Below are 19649 nucleotides of genomic sequence, written 5' to 3'. Positions count from 1 at the left end.
CCTCCAACTCCGTTTTTTTCCCTCAAGACTGCATTGGCTATTCGGAGTCTTTTGTGTCTCCATACAAATTTTGAGGTGATTTGTTCTAGTTCCATAAAAAATGCCATTGGTAATTTGATAGGGATTGCATTGAATCTGTAGATTGCTTTGGGTAGTATAGTAATTTTCACACTATTGATTCTTCCAATCCAAGAACATGGTATATCTCTCCATCTGTTGGTATCATCTTTAATTTCTTTCATCAGTGTCTTATAGTTTTCTGCATACAGGTCTTTTGTTTCCTTAGGTAGGTTTATTCCTAGGTAATTTATTCTTTTTGTTGCAATGGTAAATGGGAGTGTTTCCATAATTTCTCTTTCAGATTTTTCATCATTAGTGTATAGGAATACAAGAGATTTCTGTGCATGAATTTTGTATCCTGCAACTTTACCAAATCCATTGATTAGCTCTAGTAGTTTTCTGGTGGCATTTTTAGGATTCTCTATGTGTAGTATCATGTCTTCTGCAAACAGTGACAGCTTTACTTCTTCTTTTCCAATTTGTATTCCTTTTATTTCTTTTTCTTCTCTGATTGCTGTGGCTAGGACTTCCAAAACTGTGTTGAATAATAATGGTGTGAGTGGACATCCTTGTCTTATTCCTGATCTTAGAGGAAAAGCTTTCAGTTTTTCACCATTGAGAATTATGTTTGCTGTGGGTTTGTCATATATGGCCTTTATTATGTTGAGGTAGGTTCCCTCTATGCCCACTTTCTGGAGAGTTTTTATCACAAATGCATGTTGAATTTTGTCAAAAGCTTTTTCTGCATCTATTCAGATGATCATATGGTTTTTATTCTTCAATTTGTTAATAAGGTGCATCACATTGATTGATTTGCTTATATTGAAGAATCCTTGCATCCCTGGGATAAATCCCACTTGATCATGGTGTATGATCCTTTTCATGTGTTGTTGGATTCTGTTTGCTACTATTTTGTTGAGGATTTTTGCATCTATATTCATCAGTGATATTGGTCTGTAATTTTCTTTTTTTGCAGGAACTTTGTCTGGTTTTGCTATCAGGGTGATGTTGGCCTCATAGAATGAGTTTGGGAGTGTTCCTTCCTCTGCAATTTCTTGGAAGAGTTTGAGAAGGATGGGTGTTAGCTCTTCTCTAAATGTTTGATAGAATTCACCTGTGAAGCCATCTGGTCCTGGACTTTTGTTTGTTGGAAGATTTTTAATCACAGTTTCAATTTCATTCCTTGTGATTGGTCTGTTCATATTTTCTGTTTCTTCCTGGTTCAGTCTTGGAAGGTTATACCTTTCTAAGAATTTGTCCATTTCTTCCAGGTTGTCCATTTTATTGGCATAGAGTTGCTTGTAGTAGTCTCTTAGGATGCTTTGTATTTCTGCGGTGTCTATTGTAACTTCTCCTTTTTCATTTCTAATTTTATTGATTTGAGTCCTCTCCCTCTTTTTCTTGATGAGTCTGGTTAATTGTTTATCAATTTTGTTTATCTTCTAAAAAAAACAGCTTTTAGTTTTATTGATTTTTGTTATTGTTTTCTTTGTTTCTATTTCATTTATTTCTGCCCTGATCTTTATGATTTCTTTCCTTCTCCTAACTTTGGGTTTTGTTTGTTCTTTTTTCACTAGTTCCTTTAGGTGTAAGGTTAGGTTGTTTACTTGAGATTTTCCTTGTTTCCTGAGGTAAGCTAGTATAGCTATAAACTTCCCTCTTAGAACTGCTTTTGCTGCATCCCATAGGTTTTGCATCATCGTGTTTTCATTGTCATTTGTCTCTAGGTATTTTTTGATTTCCTCTTTGATTTCTTGAGTGATCTCTTGGTTATTTAGTAATGTATTGTTTAGCCTCCATGTGTTTGTGTTTTTTAAATTTTTTTCCCTGTAATTGATTTCTAATCTCATAGCATTGTGGTCAGAAAAGATGCTTGATATGATTTCAATTTTCTTAAATTTACTGAGGCTTGATTTGTGACCCAAGGTGTGATCTATCCTGGAGAATGTTCCATGTGCACTTGAGAAGAAAGTTTAATCTGCTGTTTTTGGATGGAATGTCCTATAAATATCAATTAAATCTATGTGGTCTATTGTGTCATTTAAAGCTTCTCTTTCGTTATGTATTTTCATTTTGGATGATCAGTCCATTGGTGTAAGTGAGGTGTTAAAGTCCCCCGCTATTATTGTGTTACTGTCGATTTCCTCTTTTATAGCTGTTAACAGTTGCCTTATGTATTGATGTGCTCCCATGTTGGATTCATATGTATTTATAATTATTATATCTTCTTCTTGGATTGATCCCTTGATCATTATGTAGTGTCCTTCCTTGTCTCTTGTAACATTCTTTATTTTAAAGTCTATTTTTTCTGATATGAGTATAACTACTCTAGCTTTCTTTTGATTTCCATTTGCATGGAATATCTTCTTCCTTCCCCTCACTTTCAGTCTGTATGTGTCCCTAGGTCTGAAGTGGGTCTCTTGTAGACAGCATATATATGGATCTTGTTTTTGTATCCATTCAGCAAACCTGTGTCTTTTGGTTGGAGTGTTTAATCCATTCACGTTTAAGGTAATTATCGATATGTATGTTCCTATGACCATTTTCTTAATTGTTTTGGGGTTTTTTTGTAGATCCTTTTCTTCTCTTGTGTTTCCCACTTAGAGAAGTTCCTTTAGCATTTGTTGTATAGCTGGTTTGGTGGTGCTGAATTCTCTTAGCTTTTGCTTGTCTGTAAAGGTTTTGATTTCTCCATCAAATCTGAATGAGATCCTTGCCGGGTAGAGTAATCTTGGTTGTAGGTTCTTCCCTTTCATCACTTTATGTATATCATGCCATTTATATCAAATAAGATATATAAATGACCAATAAGCATATGAAAAAATGCTAAACATCATTAGTCATTAAAAAAATGCAAATCAAAGCACAATGAGCTGCCACTTCACATCCATTAGGATGGTTACTATTAAATGAAAAAAAAAAAAAGGAAAGAAACAAATGTTAGGGAGTGGGGCATTGTGGAAAACAGTTTTGTGGTTCCTACAAAATTTAAACATAGTTAAGCATAATATGGTATAGAGTCCCATATCTCCCAGCAGTTTCACTCCAAGTTATATACCCAAAGAATTGAAAACAGGGACTCAGATACTTGTACACCAATGTTCATCACAGCATTATTCAAAATAAACAGAAGGTGGAAACAAACCAACTGTCCATTAATGGATGAATAGACAAACAATGTAATAGTATTCAGCCTTAAAAGGGAATAAAGATTTGATATATGCTATAACACAGATGAACCTTGAGAACATGCTACACAAAAAGGTAAATATAATGCATAATTCCGCATAGTACTTCGTGAAGTATCTGGAATGGGAAAATCCATAAAGACAGACAGAATAACTGTGTTTACCAAGAGTTTAGGATGGGGTAATTGGAAATTATCACTTAATGGTTATAGAGTTTCTGTGTAGGATAATGAAAACATTTTGAAAATAAAAAGTGGTGATGGCTATACAAAATTGTAAATGTACTTAATTCCACTGAATTGTACATTTAAAAATGGTGTATATGATAAACTTCATTTTATGTATATGTGACCACATTAGAAAAATAAGAATTTTTCCTCTAGCTATTTCTTTTATTTGGATTGTGCTTTGCCTAACGTTTACTTGGCTAACTCTCTTACCTCCTTCAAGTTTTTGTTGAAACTATTTCTTATTGAAGCCTATCCTGACCATCTTATGTTTAATCTCAAACTCCAACATAACCACACTTCTTTTACTTTCTGATACTCCTTTCATTATTCTATTTTTCCTTTTTTTAATAGAATTTATTTTCTAACGTATATTTTATTCTGATTTTTAGGTTTACTGTCTGTTAACCTCACTAGAAACTATATTTCCCCAAATTAGTAATATTTGTTTTATTCAAATGTGAACAACAATGCCTAGCACATAGATCATGCTCAATGAATATTTGTTTAACGAATGAATGAATTACTTAAGTCATACTAAACAGCACTCTTCAGAGGAAGTATATGAATGTGGGTTTTCACTTTGAAATCAAACATGACTATAATAAGATAACACGTTGAGTTTTTTGTGATTATTCATAGTGAAATAAGACATTTTTCATACTTAATTATTGTTAGCCATTTCTTTTGTTACCATTACATGGCTCAATAATATAGTAAGTTTTTGAAGTATATACTGTGGTTTCATTCACTGGAAAACCCTTGGAAATGTGTAGTATATGAATATATTAAACTGAAGACTTTTTATTCTTCACTGCTTTTCTTGTCTTATATTGTCTGTCAGTCCTGCCATGTGGGTTGAAAAACACAAACATTGATCTAGAGTAATCTAGATCTACTCTATCTATAGAGTAATCACACATTTTCCACATGTTCATTGATTTTGGGATATGTCTTTTGATATATCAGGGGAAAACAATATTGTATCAAGACTAACCTTAAGAAAAGAGACTTACTTGTTTACTGAGTCAAAATTAGCCTCTGCAGTATTGAATTGAAATCAAATTTCTGTTAACTAGGGCCCCAAGAAATCAGTTGTAACCAGAGGTTAACGACAGTTTGCAGACAGCTTGAGGCAAAGCCAAGGGCACTTAACGCTCCAACAAATTGTTGTTAACTGTACTAATGACTGATTTTGCTGGGATTATTGCTATTATAAACAGTCATCAATCCAGTTTTACCACTGAGTCTAGAAAAGTTTGCAGCCATAAAAAGATTTTTATGCCCTCAGTTTGATACTCTGGATTCTAGTTAATGTGATAATCTAAAATCATAATGCTAGATTTCCTGCTTTGGCAGGAGTAAAAGTAATAAAATCTCCTTTTCGTTTTCCTTATTTGTAGTAGAGTTGGATGAATATATAGCTTTCTGATAGTCTCTTATGAGAACCAATAGGAAAATATGATAATAGAAATATGTAGATGCTTTCTCATTTTCAGTATATATTCACCATCAATTTGTTAAAATATGCATAAGATCAACAGGCACCGTAAAAGCAATTCTAGTTTGTCATTTATAGAACAATTTCCAATCAAAAACGGAAAATAGAAAGACTAAATAAATCAGATTTATATAGAATCAAACTAAGTTTCAGGAAACTAAGTTCTAAAGTATTTTAAGAAAAAAATATATAAGCTTTTGAGAACCAATATTAATCTTAAATTGTGAATATTATTTTAAAGCAAATTCCTGCTTTACTTACCAATAAGAGTAAATGAGATTATCCTTATATTCTGAATTTTTAAACAAAAACATAATAATAGACTGATTTCTCATTTAGTTTTATAATATTTTGAAAAGATTTAATGTTAACCAATTTTCCATTCTAATATATTCCTGAATATATTCAGGAAAAAACGCATACGCCCTTTTTGGCCAAGGGCATCATTGTCAACGCTTTGCCGCTTTTCATGTGCTTTCAAGGCGAGTCGAATCTGCCTCCTGAAACCTGTTTCCTGCAATTCTGCCTTGCTTTCAAATCCTCTTCGTTGCCTTCCCTCAATATATTTGTGGACGAGAGTTATCATTTATAACTCTGCAGGTTTGTGAGTTGCAGTGCCCCTGAGCTCCAATTGCCTATATTACTATTTTTTGTAATGTGTATTTTACCATATGGTTGAATAATGTGGTTAAACGGTCATGCTTTTAATTGTTGATTTTAATTTTAAGTGCTGCTGAAGTGTCATCATTTAAATGTTTTAATATAGATTCCTTTAAATATTTCACAAATACAGGTATATCCACAGAGAATGATAATAATATGGTGGGCTTTTTTGTTTAAACATATTTTTTAATTAGAGGGTCATATTGACAAGTATTAATAATTTCACTACACTCTCCCTAATCAGGTCTCTGCAGTTAAAGTTGCATTTCAAACTAAGTAATTATTTGGAAAATTTAAATACACATTAATCTGTTTTTCTTAAACAATACTGAAAGTATGGTTATTTTTGTAACATATACCCTGCATTTCAAAAGATATTTTTTCATTGGACAAAATTAAAAACTAAAACTAAATTCATTATATAAAGATAATGCCTAGAGGTAATCTGTGATATTAAAAAAATAAAACTTAAAAAAATCATATCTAGTACCCACATAATTAAAGATAAATACAGAATTTATTTGAGCAATTATCTTACTCTAATTTTCACATGGACACAAGGAATAAGGGAAATAATCTTCACCTGGAATGAATCTATTGTGACTTATTGCTTTTCAATCTGCTCTAATTTTTTTCTGTAATAAAAGTAAAACAAAATTTGAAAATTCATTTGAAAGGTTTTTATAAAATTTTCATTTATTTCAACACTGTCTCATGAATTAGTTATTTTTTAAATATTTCAAGCACTTTTGTGACCTTTAAACTGCTTGAAAGTATATAAATATTGCCCCAAACTCTTAATTTCTTGAGACTCTCAACATATTCCTAACTACTTCAATTTAGATTCATTTTCAATTAAGCTTATAATCCTTGAAGACAGGAACTTTATTCATTTTATGTCCTCAATAAAAAACTCTAATTTTCTTTACACATGGTCAGTTTTTCTTCCAGCTTTATTGAGATATAATTGACCTATAAAATTGTGTGAGTTTGAGGTGTACAATATGATGATTTGATAAATGTATATATTGTGAAATATTTACCACAATAAAGTTAGTTAACACATTCTTCACTTCACATAATTACCATTTTGTTGTTGTTGTTATGATGAGAGCATTAAAGCTCTCCTTTCATAGCAACTTTGAAGTCTACAATACAGTATACTTACCTATAGTCACCATGCTGTACATTAGACCTCTGGAACTTATTAATCTATAACTGAAGGTTTGTACCGTTTGATCATACTATATTTGTCTTTCTCTGTCTGACTTATTTCACTTAGCATAATGCCTTCAAGGTCCATCCATGTTGTCACAAATAGCAGGATTTCCTTCTTTTATGCCTGAATAATATCCCATTGTATAAATATATACCACATTTTCTTTATTTATTCATCTGTTGATGAATACTTAGGTTGTTTCCATGTCTTAGCTACTGTAATATTGCTGCAATGAGCATGAGAATGCAGATACCACTTTGAGATAATGATTTCATTTTCTTTGAATACATACCCGGAAGTGGGATTGCTGGATCATGTGATAGTCCCATTTTTAATTTTTTGAGGAAATTTTGTACTGTTTTCCATGGTGTCTGTATCAATTTTCATTCCCACCAACAGTGCACAAGGGTTCCCTTTTCTCCGTATCCATGCTGGTATTTCTTACTTCTTGTGTTCTTGATGATAGTCACTCTAACAAGTATGAGATGATACCTCATTGTGGTTTTGATTTTCATTTCCTTGATGCTTGATGATCAACAGCACCTTTTGTATGTACTTTTTGGCAATTTGTATGTCTTCTTGGGAAAAATGTAAAATGTTTTACATTGGATTGTTTGTTTTTTAGCTATTAAATTGTAAATTCCTTATATATTTTGGATATTAACCCCTTATCAGACATATGGTTTGATATGTTTTCTCCCATATCATGTGTTGCCTTTTCATTTTGTTGATTGTATCTTTTGCCTTGCAGAAGATTTTTTCATTTTATATAGTCCCAATGCTGAGTTTTGCTTTTGTTGCTTTTACTTTTGGTGTCATATCCAAAAAATCATTGCCAAGACTTAATTGAAGTAGTTTTGCCACTATGTTTTCTTCTAGGAGTTTTACAGTTTTGAGTCATAACATTTAATTTGTTAATCTATTTCTAGTTATTTTTTTGTGAGTGGTATAAGAAAGGGTTCTAATTTTATTCATTTGCATGTGAATATCTGGTTTCCAACACCATTTATTAAAGAGACTATACTTTCCGCATTGAGTATTCTTGCCTCCTTTGTCAAATACTAGTTGATCATATAAGTGTGGATTTATTTCTGGGCTCTCAATTCTGTTTCATTGACCTATGTTTCTGTTTTATGCCAGTTCTATACTTTTTTGATTACTATAGTTTTGTAAAGTAGTTTGAAATCGGGAAAAATGTTGCCTCCACCTTTCTTCTTTCTCAAGATTGCTTTTGCTTTTCAGGATCTTTTGTGGTTACAGAGAATTTTATGATTTTTTCTTTCTATTTCTTTGAAAAATGCCGTTGATATTTTGCAGGGATTGCACTGAACATTTTCACATTAAGTCGGTATTATTAACTCTACCGATCCATGAACATGATATATCTTTCCATTTATTTGTTCTTCAGTTTATTTCATCAATATTTTATAGTTTTCAGTGTATAGATGTTTTTCTTCCTTGGTCAAATTTATTCCTAAATATTCTACTCTTTTTGTTATTATTGTAAATGGGATTGTTTTCTTTATATTTTTTCAGGTAGTTCATTGTTGATGTATAGAAATGCAACTGATTTTTGTATGTTGATTTTGTATCCCAAAACTTTACTATATTCATTTGTTAGGTGTAAAATGTTTTTGGTAGAGTCTGTAGAATTTTCTATATATAAGATTATATCTTCATAAAACAGCAACAGTTTTCCTTCTTCTTTTTCAATTTAGATATATTTTATTTATTTTTATTGCCTCATTGCTTTGTCTAGGACTTTCATTACTATGTTGAATAAGAGTGGTAAGAATGAGAACCCTTGTCTTATTCCTCATTTTAGAGGAAAAATTTTCAATCTTTCACTGTTGAATATGATATTACCTACGGGCTTGTCACATATGGCCTTTATATGTTGAGGTTTGTTCCTTCTATACAAAAGTTGTTGAGTTTTTATTGTGAAAGGATACTAAATTTTGTGAAATGTATTTTCTGTATGTATTGAGTTGATCATATAACTTCTGTCTTTCATTTTATTAACATGTATTTTATTATTTGCATGTGTGAACTGTCCTTGTTCAGGCTTAGATATCACTTGCTCATGGTGTGTGATATTTTTAATGTGCCACTGAATTCAGTGTGCTAATATTTTGTTGAGAATTTTTCCATCAGTATGCATTATGGATATTAGCCTGTAGTCTTCTTTTCTTGTATCATCCTTATCTGTCTTTGGTATCAGAGTAATGCTGGCTTTGTAAAACAAGTTTGGGAGTGTTTTCTTCTCTTCAATTTTTTGGAGTAATTTGAGAACAATTGGCATTAATTTCCTTTTAAATGTCTGATAGAATTTACCCATGAAAGAAAGACCTTCACTTGTTTGTTTGTATATATTGAAGTGTGCTGTCACTCTGGGTCCAGTGGTAAAGTGTGTCAAGTGTATGAGCATGTGGTTGCTCTGGGTCCAGGGGGTGAGGTGACTCCTCAGCTTGGGTCACTGGGTACCAAAGCATCAACAAATGCATAGTCCTTGGTGATCACTGAGGGGGATCCACTGAGGCTGCAAGGACTGTTTTGACTGTCAGTGGTGTCTCCAGATTCAGCAGATAAGAACAAGGGCAGGCAACAGTGGTGGCTGGAGCTAGTGGTGTTCACACACTCAGCTGTGAGGGTCAGCTGCAGGTATCTGTGTAGTGACAAGGGCCAGTTGCAAGTATACACTTAGTGATGGGGGCCAAGGTAAATAGCGAGTGACAGGTCCAATTGTGAAAGTCCACTGGCAGCTGCAGAGGTCTTGGCTTCTGTAGTGCACTCCTCTTGCTGCTGGTTCTCACCGTTGGTGCAGAGCAGTAAAGGTTAGTGTGAGGAGTCAGACTGGGCTGTTCAGAGTCACAGCTGGAGGGGCTAGCTGCTGGTGAGGTTATGATGCAGGTCAGTGCCAGGAGACAGGGTTAGATCTAGGCTCATACACAGCTATGGGGGCCCTGGCTTTCAGCGTGCACTTCCGTGGGTATAATATTTTGCCTTAGTATGCACAAAATAATGGAGGCCGGTGATGGGTGTCAAGCCATCTGCCTGCCAGTGCACAGCGGGAAGGGTTAACCCCAAGCTCACAAACAGTGGTGGGGGTCAGCTAGAGGAGTCTAGGCTAATGTCTTGGACTCTCACAGCCACAGAGACCTGGACTGGCTGCCTGTGTAGGTTCCAGGCTCCGGCATGGGTGAGATGGGTAGGGAGAAGGGAGGGACTCATGCAGTTGACATCAGTGAATGCAAATACATGTGGGACAATAACTGGTGAAATATGCAGAGGGTCTGCAGAGGCCGTGCTGGCCATTGGTTTCTTCAGCAACAAAAGATTTTGGGGTTGTCTGCAAAGCAGATCACTGGGAACAGCAAATATATATATATATATATATATATATATATATATATATATATATATATATATATATATATGTATATATATATACCACATCTTCTTTATCTATTCCTCTGTTGATGGACATTTAGGCTGCTTCCATGTCCTGGCTATTGTAAATAGTGCTGCAATGAACACTGGAGTGCATGTATCTTTTGGAACTATGGTTTTCTCCAGGTATATGCCCAGGAGTGGGATTGCTGGATCATATGGTAGTTCTATTTTTAGTTTTATAAGGAATCTCCATACTGTTCTCTATAGTGGCTGTATCAATTTACATTCCCACCAACAGTGTAAGAAGGATCCCTTTTCTCCACTCCCACTCCAGCATTTATCGTTTGTAGTGACCAGTGTGAGGTGGTACCTTATTGTAGTTTTGATTTGCATTTCTCTAGTAATTAGTGATGTTGAGCATCTTTTCATGTGTTTGTTGGCCATCTGTATGTCTTCTTTGGAGAAAAGTTTATTTAAGTCTTCTGCCCATTTTTTGATTGAGTTGTTGGAATCAGACAAAAACAGAAATATAGACCTGCAAAAAAAAAAAAAGTAGCTGCTTTTTTAATCCAGGTTTTTGACTCACTGTTTTACTATAGCCTTTAATAATTGCAGGATTTTTGTTTTTATTTTGTGCTGTTTAAATCTACTGTTTTAGCTAATTTTTTTTTCTCTTTAGACCTCTTGGTCTATTATTTTATTCTAATGAAACTTGTTTGGCTTTACCTTCAGTACCTAGATCTCTCAGAACTATTTTGTCTTTGGACTGGTTACTTACAGTCCTAGTTGTGGTCTAGCTATAGTTCATGATATTGAGTTTATGGCCTCCCACATGCTCTATAAATACATGTGAATAGAAAACAAATAACTAGAACCCAATAGCACATGAAGTTTTTCTTATGCTATTATATCCTTCTCTTTTGACTTAAAAAGACATTCAAGGTATAACTTTTATCTCTTCTCCTCTGTGATGGCTGAGAAGTAACTAGAGGCCTTAAATAAACTTACTTTAATTCCTATAGAGATTTATCTGTGCCACATAATTTATCACTGCCAAATGTTATTTATTAACCTTCTCTTTTGTTTGCTTCATTCGTTTTCTTAGAAGTTTTTAAATTTTTGAATATAAGAAATTGTTCCATATTATTTCTTTGTATTCTATGCTTTCATTTTGAATATTTTATTCAGTAGAGCTTAAATATCTATGGTATAAAATTTAATGGATTAAAGAAAAACTCTTACACATATTTTAGGTTCCTAAAATTAAATATATATTGGACTTCTTTAAACTGTGGTTGTAGAAATTTATAAGAGATTGTCATTTCCCACTCTAATAATGAGAAAAAGCTAGATAAATTGCAAAATTATAGTTTTTTGGAAACATATTAGCAAGTTGAGAACTCCAAACAAACCTAAATGAACTAAAATCTAGAAATTGACTGGGCATTCCCATTGGGTGTATGATCCATAATTGATTTTCTCCATGGATGACCAGCAATTTCAAAATGGTCACATATCAATGGGAGTAAATATGAATAAACTGGTGTTTATTAAAAAAAAAAAATTTATTGGAGTACAGTTGCTTTACAATGTTGTGTTAATTTCAGGTGTACAGCAAAGTGAATCTGTTTTATATATATCCACTCTTTTTTAAGATTCTTTTCCCATACAGGCCATTATAGAGTATTGAGTAGATTTCCCTGTGCTATACAGCAGGTTCTTATTAGCTATCTATTTTATATATAGTAATGTGTATATGTCAATCCCAATCTCCCAATTTATCCCTTTCCCCTTTATCCCCTGGAAACCATAAGTTTGTTTTCTACATCCATGACTCCATTTCTGTTTTGTAAATAAATTCATTTGTACCTTTTTTTTAAGATTCCACATATAAGCAATAACATATATTTGTCTTTCTGTGTCTGACTTAACTTCACTCAGTATGACAATCACTAGCTCCATCCATGTTGCTGTAAATGGCATTATTTTGTTCTTTTTTATGGCTGAGTAATATTCCATTATATATATGTACCACATCTTCTTTATCCATTCTTTTGTTGATGGACTTTTAGGTTGCTTTCATGTCCTGGCTATTGTAAATAACCCTGCAATGAACATTGGGGTGAATGTATCTTTTTGAATTATGGTTTTCTCCACATATATGCCCAGGAGTGGGGTTTCTGGGTCTTTTTTGATCCACCCCTAGAGTAATGAAAATAAAAACAAAAATAAACAAATAGGATCTAATTAAACTTAAAAGTTTTGCACAGCAAAGGAAACCATAAAAAAAAACAAAAAGAAAACCCTCATAATAAGAGAAAATATTTGCAAATGAAGCAACTGAAAAGGGCTTAATCCTCAAAATATACAAATAGTTCATGCAGCTCAATATCAAAAAAACAAATAACCCAATCAAAAAATAGGTGGAAGACCTAAATAGACATTTCTCCAAAGAAGACATACAAATGGCCAACAAACACATGAAAAGATGCTAAACATCACTAATTACTAGATAAATGCAAATCAAAACTACAATGAGGTATCACCTCACACTTGTCAAAATGGCCATCAAAAAATCTACAAACAATAAATGCTTCAGAGGGTGTGGAGAAAAGGAACAATCTTACAGTGTTGGTGGGACTGTAAATTAGTATAGCCACTATGGAGAACAGTATGGAGGTTCTTTAAAAAACTAAAAATAGAACTACCACATGACCCAGGAATAAACTGGTGTTTTAAATGACTTTAATGAGCACATATTAGCTCGTGTCAAGTATTAGAATCTTGTGGGGTCCTACCCACAATCCACTAACTCTGTCCCACACTTCTTTATTAAGTTTATGAGGATAGTACATCAAAAGACAAAAGAGTTCATTTATATCCATACCTATATCTTATCACAGGAATTCACAGATTTCAAGACTTTAACTTCTGAAAATGAAGATGGACAGGTATATGCTGATTCTCAAATTTTCTCTATGTGCAAAGCAGTGGTCCACAGAATTCAGGGAGAAGGGCAAGAGAGTTAAAATAAATTAATCATATATATTATATTTATCATATAATTACATTTATAATATATATAATCAAATATATATTTCCATGAGTGAGGAAAGTACCTGTGGCCTTGAGTCCAGTTCAATGCAAATTATCCAAAATGAACAAAAGAGAGACAAACAAAAAAGAGAGATAAATGGGACAGAAGAAATATTTGGAGAGATAGTAACCAGTAACACTCCTTAAAAGATCAACTAGAAGGAGAGGAGAAGATGACGAAAGAGTAAGACGCAGAGATCACCTTCTTCCCCACAGATACATCAGAAATACATCTACACGTGGAACTGCTCCTATAGAACACCCACTGAACGCTGGCAGAAGACGTCAGACCTCCCAAAAGGCAAGAAACTTCCCACGTACCTGGGTAGGGTAAAAGAAAAAAGAAATAACAGAGACAAAAGAATAGGGACGGGACCTGAACCAGTGGGAGGGAGCTGTGAAGGAGGAAGGGTTTCCACACACTAGGAAGCCCCTTCGTGGGCAGAGACTGCGGGTGGCAGATGGGGGGAAGCTTCAAAGCCACAGAGGAGAGCGCAGCCACAGTGGTGCGGAGTGCAAAGCGGAGAGATTCCCACACAGAGGAGCAGTGCCGACCAGCACTCACCAGCCCGAGAGGCTTGTCTGCTCACCCGCTGGGGCGGGCGGGGGCTGGGAACTGAGGCTTGGGCTTTGGTCAGACTGCAAGGAGAGGAGTGGGGTTGGCTGTGTGAACACAGCCTGAAGGGGTTAGCGCACCACAGCTAGCAGGGAGGGAGTCCGGGAAAAGGTCTGGAGCTGCCGAACAGGCAAGAGACTTTTTCTTGCCTCTTTGTTTCCTGGTGCGTGAGGAGAGGGGATTCAAAGCGCCGCCTAAACGAGTTCCAGAGATGGGCGCGAGCCGCGGCTATCAGCGCGGACCCCAGAGATGGGCATGGGATGCTAAGGCTGCTGCTGCTGCCACCAAGGAACCTGTGTGCCAGCACAGGTCACTATCCACACCGCCCCTCCCGGGATCCTGTGCAGCCCGCCACGGCCAGGGTCCCGTGATCCAGGGACAACTTCCCCGAGAGAACGCACGGCGCGCCTCAGGCTGCTGCAACATCACACTGGCTTCTGCCGCTGCAGGTTCGCCCCGCATCCGTACCATTCCCACCCGCCGGCCTGAGTGAGCCAGAGCCCCCGAAGCAGCTGCTCCTTTAACCCCTTCCTGTCTGAGCAAAGAACAGATGCCCTCAGGCGACCTACACGCAGAGGCGGGTCCAAATCCAAAGCTGAAACCCGGGAGCTGTGCAAACAAAGAAGAGAAAGGGAAATTTCTCCCAGCAGCCTCAGAAGCAGCGGATTAAAGCTCCACAAACAACTTGATGTGCCTGCATTTGTTGAATACCTGAATAGACAATGAATCATCCCAAATTCAGGAGGTGGACTTTGGGAGCAGGATATATTAATTTTTCCCCTTTTCCTTTTTTTGTGAGTGTATATGTGTATGCTTCTGGGTGAGATTTTGTCTGTATAGCCTTGCTTTCACCATTTGTCCTAGGGTTCTGTCCGTCCATTTTTTTTTTTTTTTTTACTTTAAATTTTTTTTCTTTTTTCTTAATAATTATTTTTAATTTTTAATTTTAATAACTTTATTTTATTTTATCTTACTTTATTTTATTTTATCCCCTTTCTTGTTTTGCTTTCTATTTTTTCTCCCTTTTATTCTGAGCCGTGTGGATGAAAGGCTCTTGGTGCTCCAGCCAGACATCACGGCTGTGCCTCTGAGGTGGGAGAGCCAACTTCAGGACACTGGTCCACAAGAGACCTCCCAGCTCCACGTAATACCAAATGACGAAAATCTCATAGAGATCTCCATCTCAACACCAAGACCCAGCTTCACTCAACGACCAGCAAGCTATAGTGCTGGACACCCTATGCCAAACAACTAGCAAGACACGAACACAGCCCGATCCATTAGCAGAGAGGCTGCCTAAAATCATAGTAAGGCCACAGACACCCCAAAACACACCACCAGATGTGGACCTGCCCACCAGAAAGACAAGATCCAGCCTCATCCACCAGAACACAGGCACTAGTCCCCTCCACCAGGAAGCCTACACAACCCACTGAACCAACCTTAGCCACTGGGGACAGATACCAAAAACAACAGGAACTACGAACCTGCAGCCTGCAAAAAGGAGACCCCAAACACAGTAAGATAAGCAAAATGAGAAGACAGAAAAACACACAGCAGATGAAGGAGCAAGGTAAAAACACACCAGACCTAACAAATGAAGAGGAAATACACAGTCTACCTGAAAAAGAATTCAGAATAATGATAGTAAAGATGATCCAAAATCTTGGAAATAGAATAGAAAAAATGCAAGAAACATTTGACAAGGACGTAGAAGAACTAAAGAGGAATTAAGCAATGATGAAAAACACAATAAATGAAATTAAAAATACTCTAGAAGGGATTAATAGCAGAATAACTGAGGCAAAAGAACGGATAAGTGACCTGGAAGATAAAATAGTGGAAATAATTACTGCAGAGCAGAATAAAGAAAAAAGAATGAAAAGAACTGAGGACAGTCTTGGAGACCTCTGGGACAACGTTAAACACACCAACATTTGAATTATAGGGGTCCCAGAAGAAGAAGAGAAAAAGACAGGGACTGAGAAAATATTTGAAGAGATTATAGTTGAAAACTTCCCTAATATGGGAAAGGAAATAGTTAATCAAGTCCAGGAGGCAGAGAGAGTCCCATACAGGCTAAATCCAAGGAGAACATGCCAAGGCACATATTAATCAAACTATCAAAATTTAAATACAAAGAAAAAATATTAAAAGCAGGAAGCAAAAACACACAAATAACACAAGGGAATCCCCATAAGGTTAACAGCTGATCATTCAGCAGAAACTCTGCAAGCCAGAAGGGAGTGGCAGGGCATATTTAAAGTGATGAAAGGGGAAAATCCTACAACCAAGATTACTCTACCCAGAAAAGATCTCATCCAGATTCAACAGAGAAATTAAAAACTCTACAGAAAAGCAAAAGCTAAGAGAATTCAGCACCACCAAGCCAGCTTTACAACAAATGCTAAAGGAACTTCTCTAGGCAAGAAACACAAGAGAAGGAAAACACCTACAATAACAAACCCAAAACATTTAAGAAAATGGGAATAGGAAAATACATATCGATAATTACCTTAAATGTAAATGAATTAAATGCCCCCACCAAAAGACACAGACTGGCTGAATGGATACAAAAAAAGACCCATCTATATGCTGTCTACAAGAGACCCACTTCAGACCTCGGGACACATACAGACTGAAAGTGAGGGGATGGAAAAAGATATTCCATGCAAATGGAAATCAAAAGAAAGCTGGAGTAGCAATTCTCATATCAGACAAAATAGACTTTAAAATAAAGACTATTACAAAAGATAAAGAAGGACACTATATAATGATCAAGGGATCGATTCAAGAAGAAGATATAACAATTGTAAATGTTTATGCACCCAACATAGGAGCACCTCAATACATAAGGCAAATACTAACAGCCATGAAAGGGGAAATCGACAGTAACACAATCATAGTAGGGGACTTTAACACCTCACTTTCACCAATGGACAGATCATCCAAAATGAAAATAAATAAGGAAACCCAAACTTTAAATGATACATTAAACAAGATGGACTTAATTGATATTTATAGGACATTCCACCCAAAAACAACAGAATACACAATTTTCTCAAGTGCTCATGGAACATTCTCCAGGATAGATCATATCTTGGGTCACAAATCAAACCTTGGTAAATTTAAGAAAATTGAAATCGTATCAAGTATCTTTTCCGACCACAACGCTATGAGACTAAATATCAATTACAGGAAAAGATCTGTAAAAAATACAAACACATGGAGGCTACACAATACACTACTTAATAACGAAGTGATCACTGAAGAAATCAAAGGGGAAATCAAAAAATACCTAGAAACAAAGGACAATGGAGACACGACGATCCAAAACCTATGGGATGCAGCAAAAGTAGTTCTAAGAGGGAAGTTTATAGCAATACAAGCCAACCTCAAGAAACAGGAAACATCTCGAATAAACAACCTAACATTGCACCTAAAGCAATTAAGAAAGAAGGACAAAAACCCCAAAGCTAGCAGAAGGAAAGAAATCATAAAGATCAGATCAGAAATAAATGAAAAAGAAATGAAGGAAACAATAGCAAAGATCAACAAAACTAAAAGCTGGTTCTTCGAGAAGATAAACAAAATTGATAAACCATTAGCCAGACTCATCAAGAAAAAAAGAGAGAGGACTCAAATCAATAGAATTAGAAATGAAAAAGGAGAAGTAACCACTGACACTGCAGAAATACAAACGGTCATGAGAGATTACTACAAGCAACTCTATGCCAATAAAATGGACAACCTTGAAGAAATGGACAAATTCTTAGAAATGCACAACCTGCCGAGACAGAACCAGAAAGAAATAGAAAATATGAACAGACCAATCACAAGCACTGAAATTGAAACTGTGATTAAAAATTTTCCAAGAAACAAAAGCCCCGGACCAGATGGCTTCACAGGCGAATTCTATCAAACATTTAGGAAAGAGTTAAAACCTATCCTTCTCAAACTCTTCCAAAATATTGCAGGGGGAGGAACACTCCAAAACTCATTCTACGAGGCCACCATCACCCAGATACCAAAACCAGACAAAGATGTCACAAAGAAAGAAAACTACAGGCCAATATCACTGATGAACATAGATGCAAAAATCCTCAACAAAATACTAGCAAACAGAATCCAACAGCACATTAAAGGGATCATACACCATGATCAAGTGTGGTTTATTCCAGGAATGCAAGGATTCTTCAATATATGCAAATTAAGCAACGTGATACACCATATTAACAAATTGAAGGAGAAAAACCATATGATTATCTCAATAGATGCAGAGAAAGCTTTGGACAAAATTCAACACCCACTTATGATTAAAGCCCTGCAGAAAGTAGGCATAGAGGGAACTTTCCTCAACATAATAAAGGCTATATATGACAAGCCCACAACCAACGTCGTCCTCAATGGTGAAAAACTAAAACCATTTCCACTAAGATCAAGAACAAGACAAGGTTGCCCACTCTCACCACTATTATTCAACATAGTTTTGGAAGTTTTAGCCACAGCAATCAGAGAAGAAAAAGAAATAAGAGGAATCCAATTCATAAAAGAAGAAGTAAAGCTGTTACTGTTTGCAGATGACATGATACTATACATAGAGAATCCTAAAGATGCTACCAGAAAACTACTAGAGCTAATCAATGAATTTGGTAAAGTAGCAGGATACGAAATTAATGCACAGAAATCTCTTGCATTCCTATACACTAATGATGAAAAATCTGAAAGTGAAATAAAGAAAACACTCCCATTTACCATTGCAACAAAAAGAATAAAATATCTGGGAATAAACATACCTAAGGAGACAAAAGACCTTTACGCAGAAAATTATAAGACACTGATGAAAAAAATTAAAGATGATACAAATAGATGGAGAGATATACCATGTTCTTGGATTGGAAGAATCAACATTGTGAAAATGACTCTACTACCCAAAGCAATCTACAGATTCAATGCAATCCCTATCAAACTACCTCTGACATTTTTCACAGAACTAGAACACAAAATTTCACAATTTGTATGGAAACACAAAAGACCCTGAATAGCCAAAGCAATCTTGAGAACGAAAAATGGAGCTGGAGGCATCAGGCTCCCTGACTTTAGACTATACTACAAAGCTACAGTAATCAAGACAGTATGGTACTGGCACAAAAACAGAAACATAGATCAATGGAACAGGATAGAAAGCCCAGAGATAAACCCACACACATATGGTCACCTTATCTTTGATAAAGGAGGCAAGCATATACAGTAGAGAAAAGACAACCTCTTCAATAAGTGGTGCTGGGAAAACTGGGCAGGTACATGTAAAAGTATGAAATTAGAACACTCCCTAACACCATACACAAAAATAAACTCAAAATGGATTAAAGACCTAAATGTAAGGGCAGACAGTATCAAACTCTTAGAGGAAAACATAGGCAGAACACTCTATGACATAAATCACAGCAATATCCTTTTTGACCCAGCTCCTAGAGAAATGGAAATAAAAACACAAATAAACAAATGGGACCTAATGAAACTTAAAAGCTTTTGCATAGCAAAGGAAACCATAAACAAGACGAAAAGACAACCCTCAGAATGGGAGAAAATATTTGCAAACGAAGCAACAGACAAAGGATTAATCTCCAAGATTTACAAGCAGCTCATGCAGCTCAATAACCAAAAAATGAACAACTCAATCCCA

This window comes from Eubalaena glacialis, chromosome 16 (genome assembly GCF_028564815.1).
Source record: "Eubalaena glacialis isolate mEubGla1 chromosome 16, mEubGla1.1.hap2.+ XY, whole genome shotgun sequence".
In the NCBI taxonomy this organism is placed as follows: domain Eukaryota; kingdom Metazoa; phylum Chordata; class Mammalia; order Artiodactyla; family Balaenidae; genus Eubalaena; species Eubalaena glacialis.
This window is presented reverse-complemented; position numbering follows the sequence as displayed.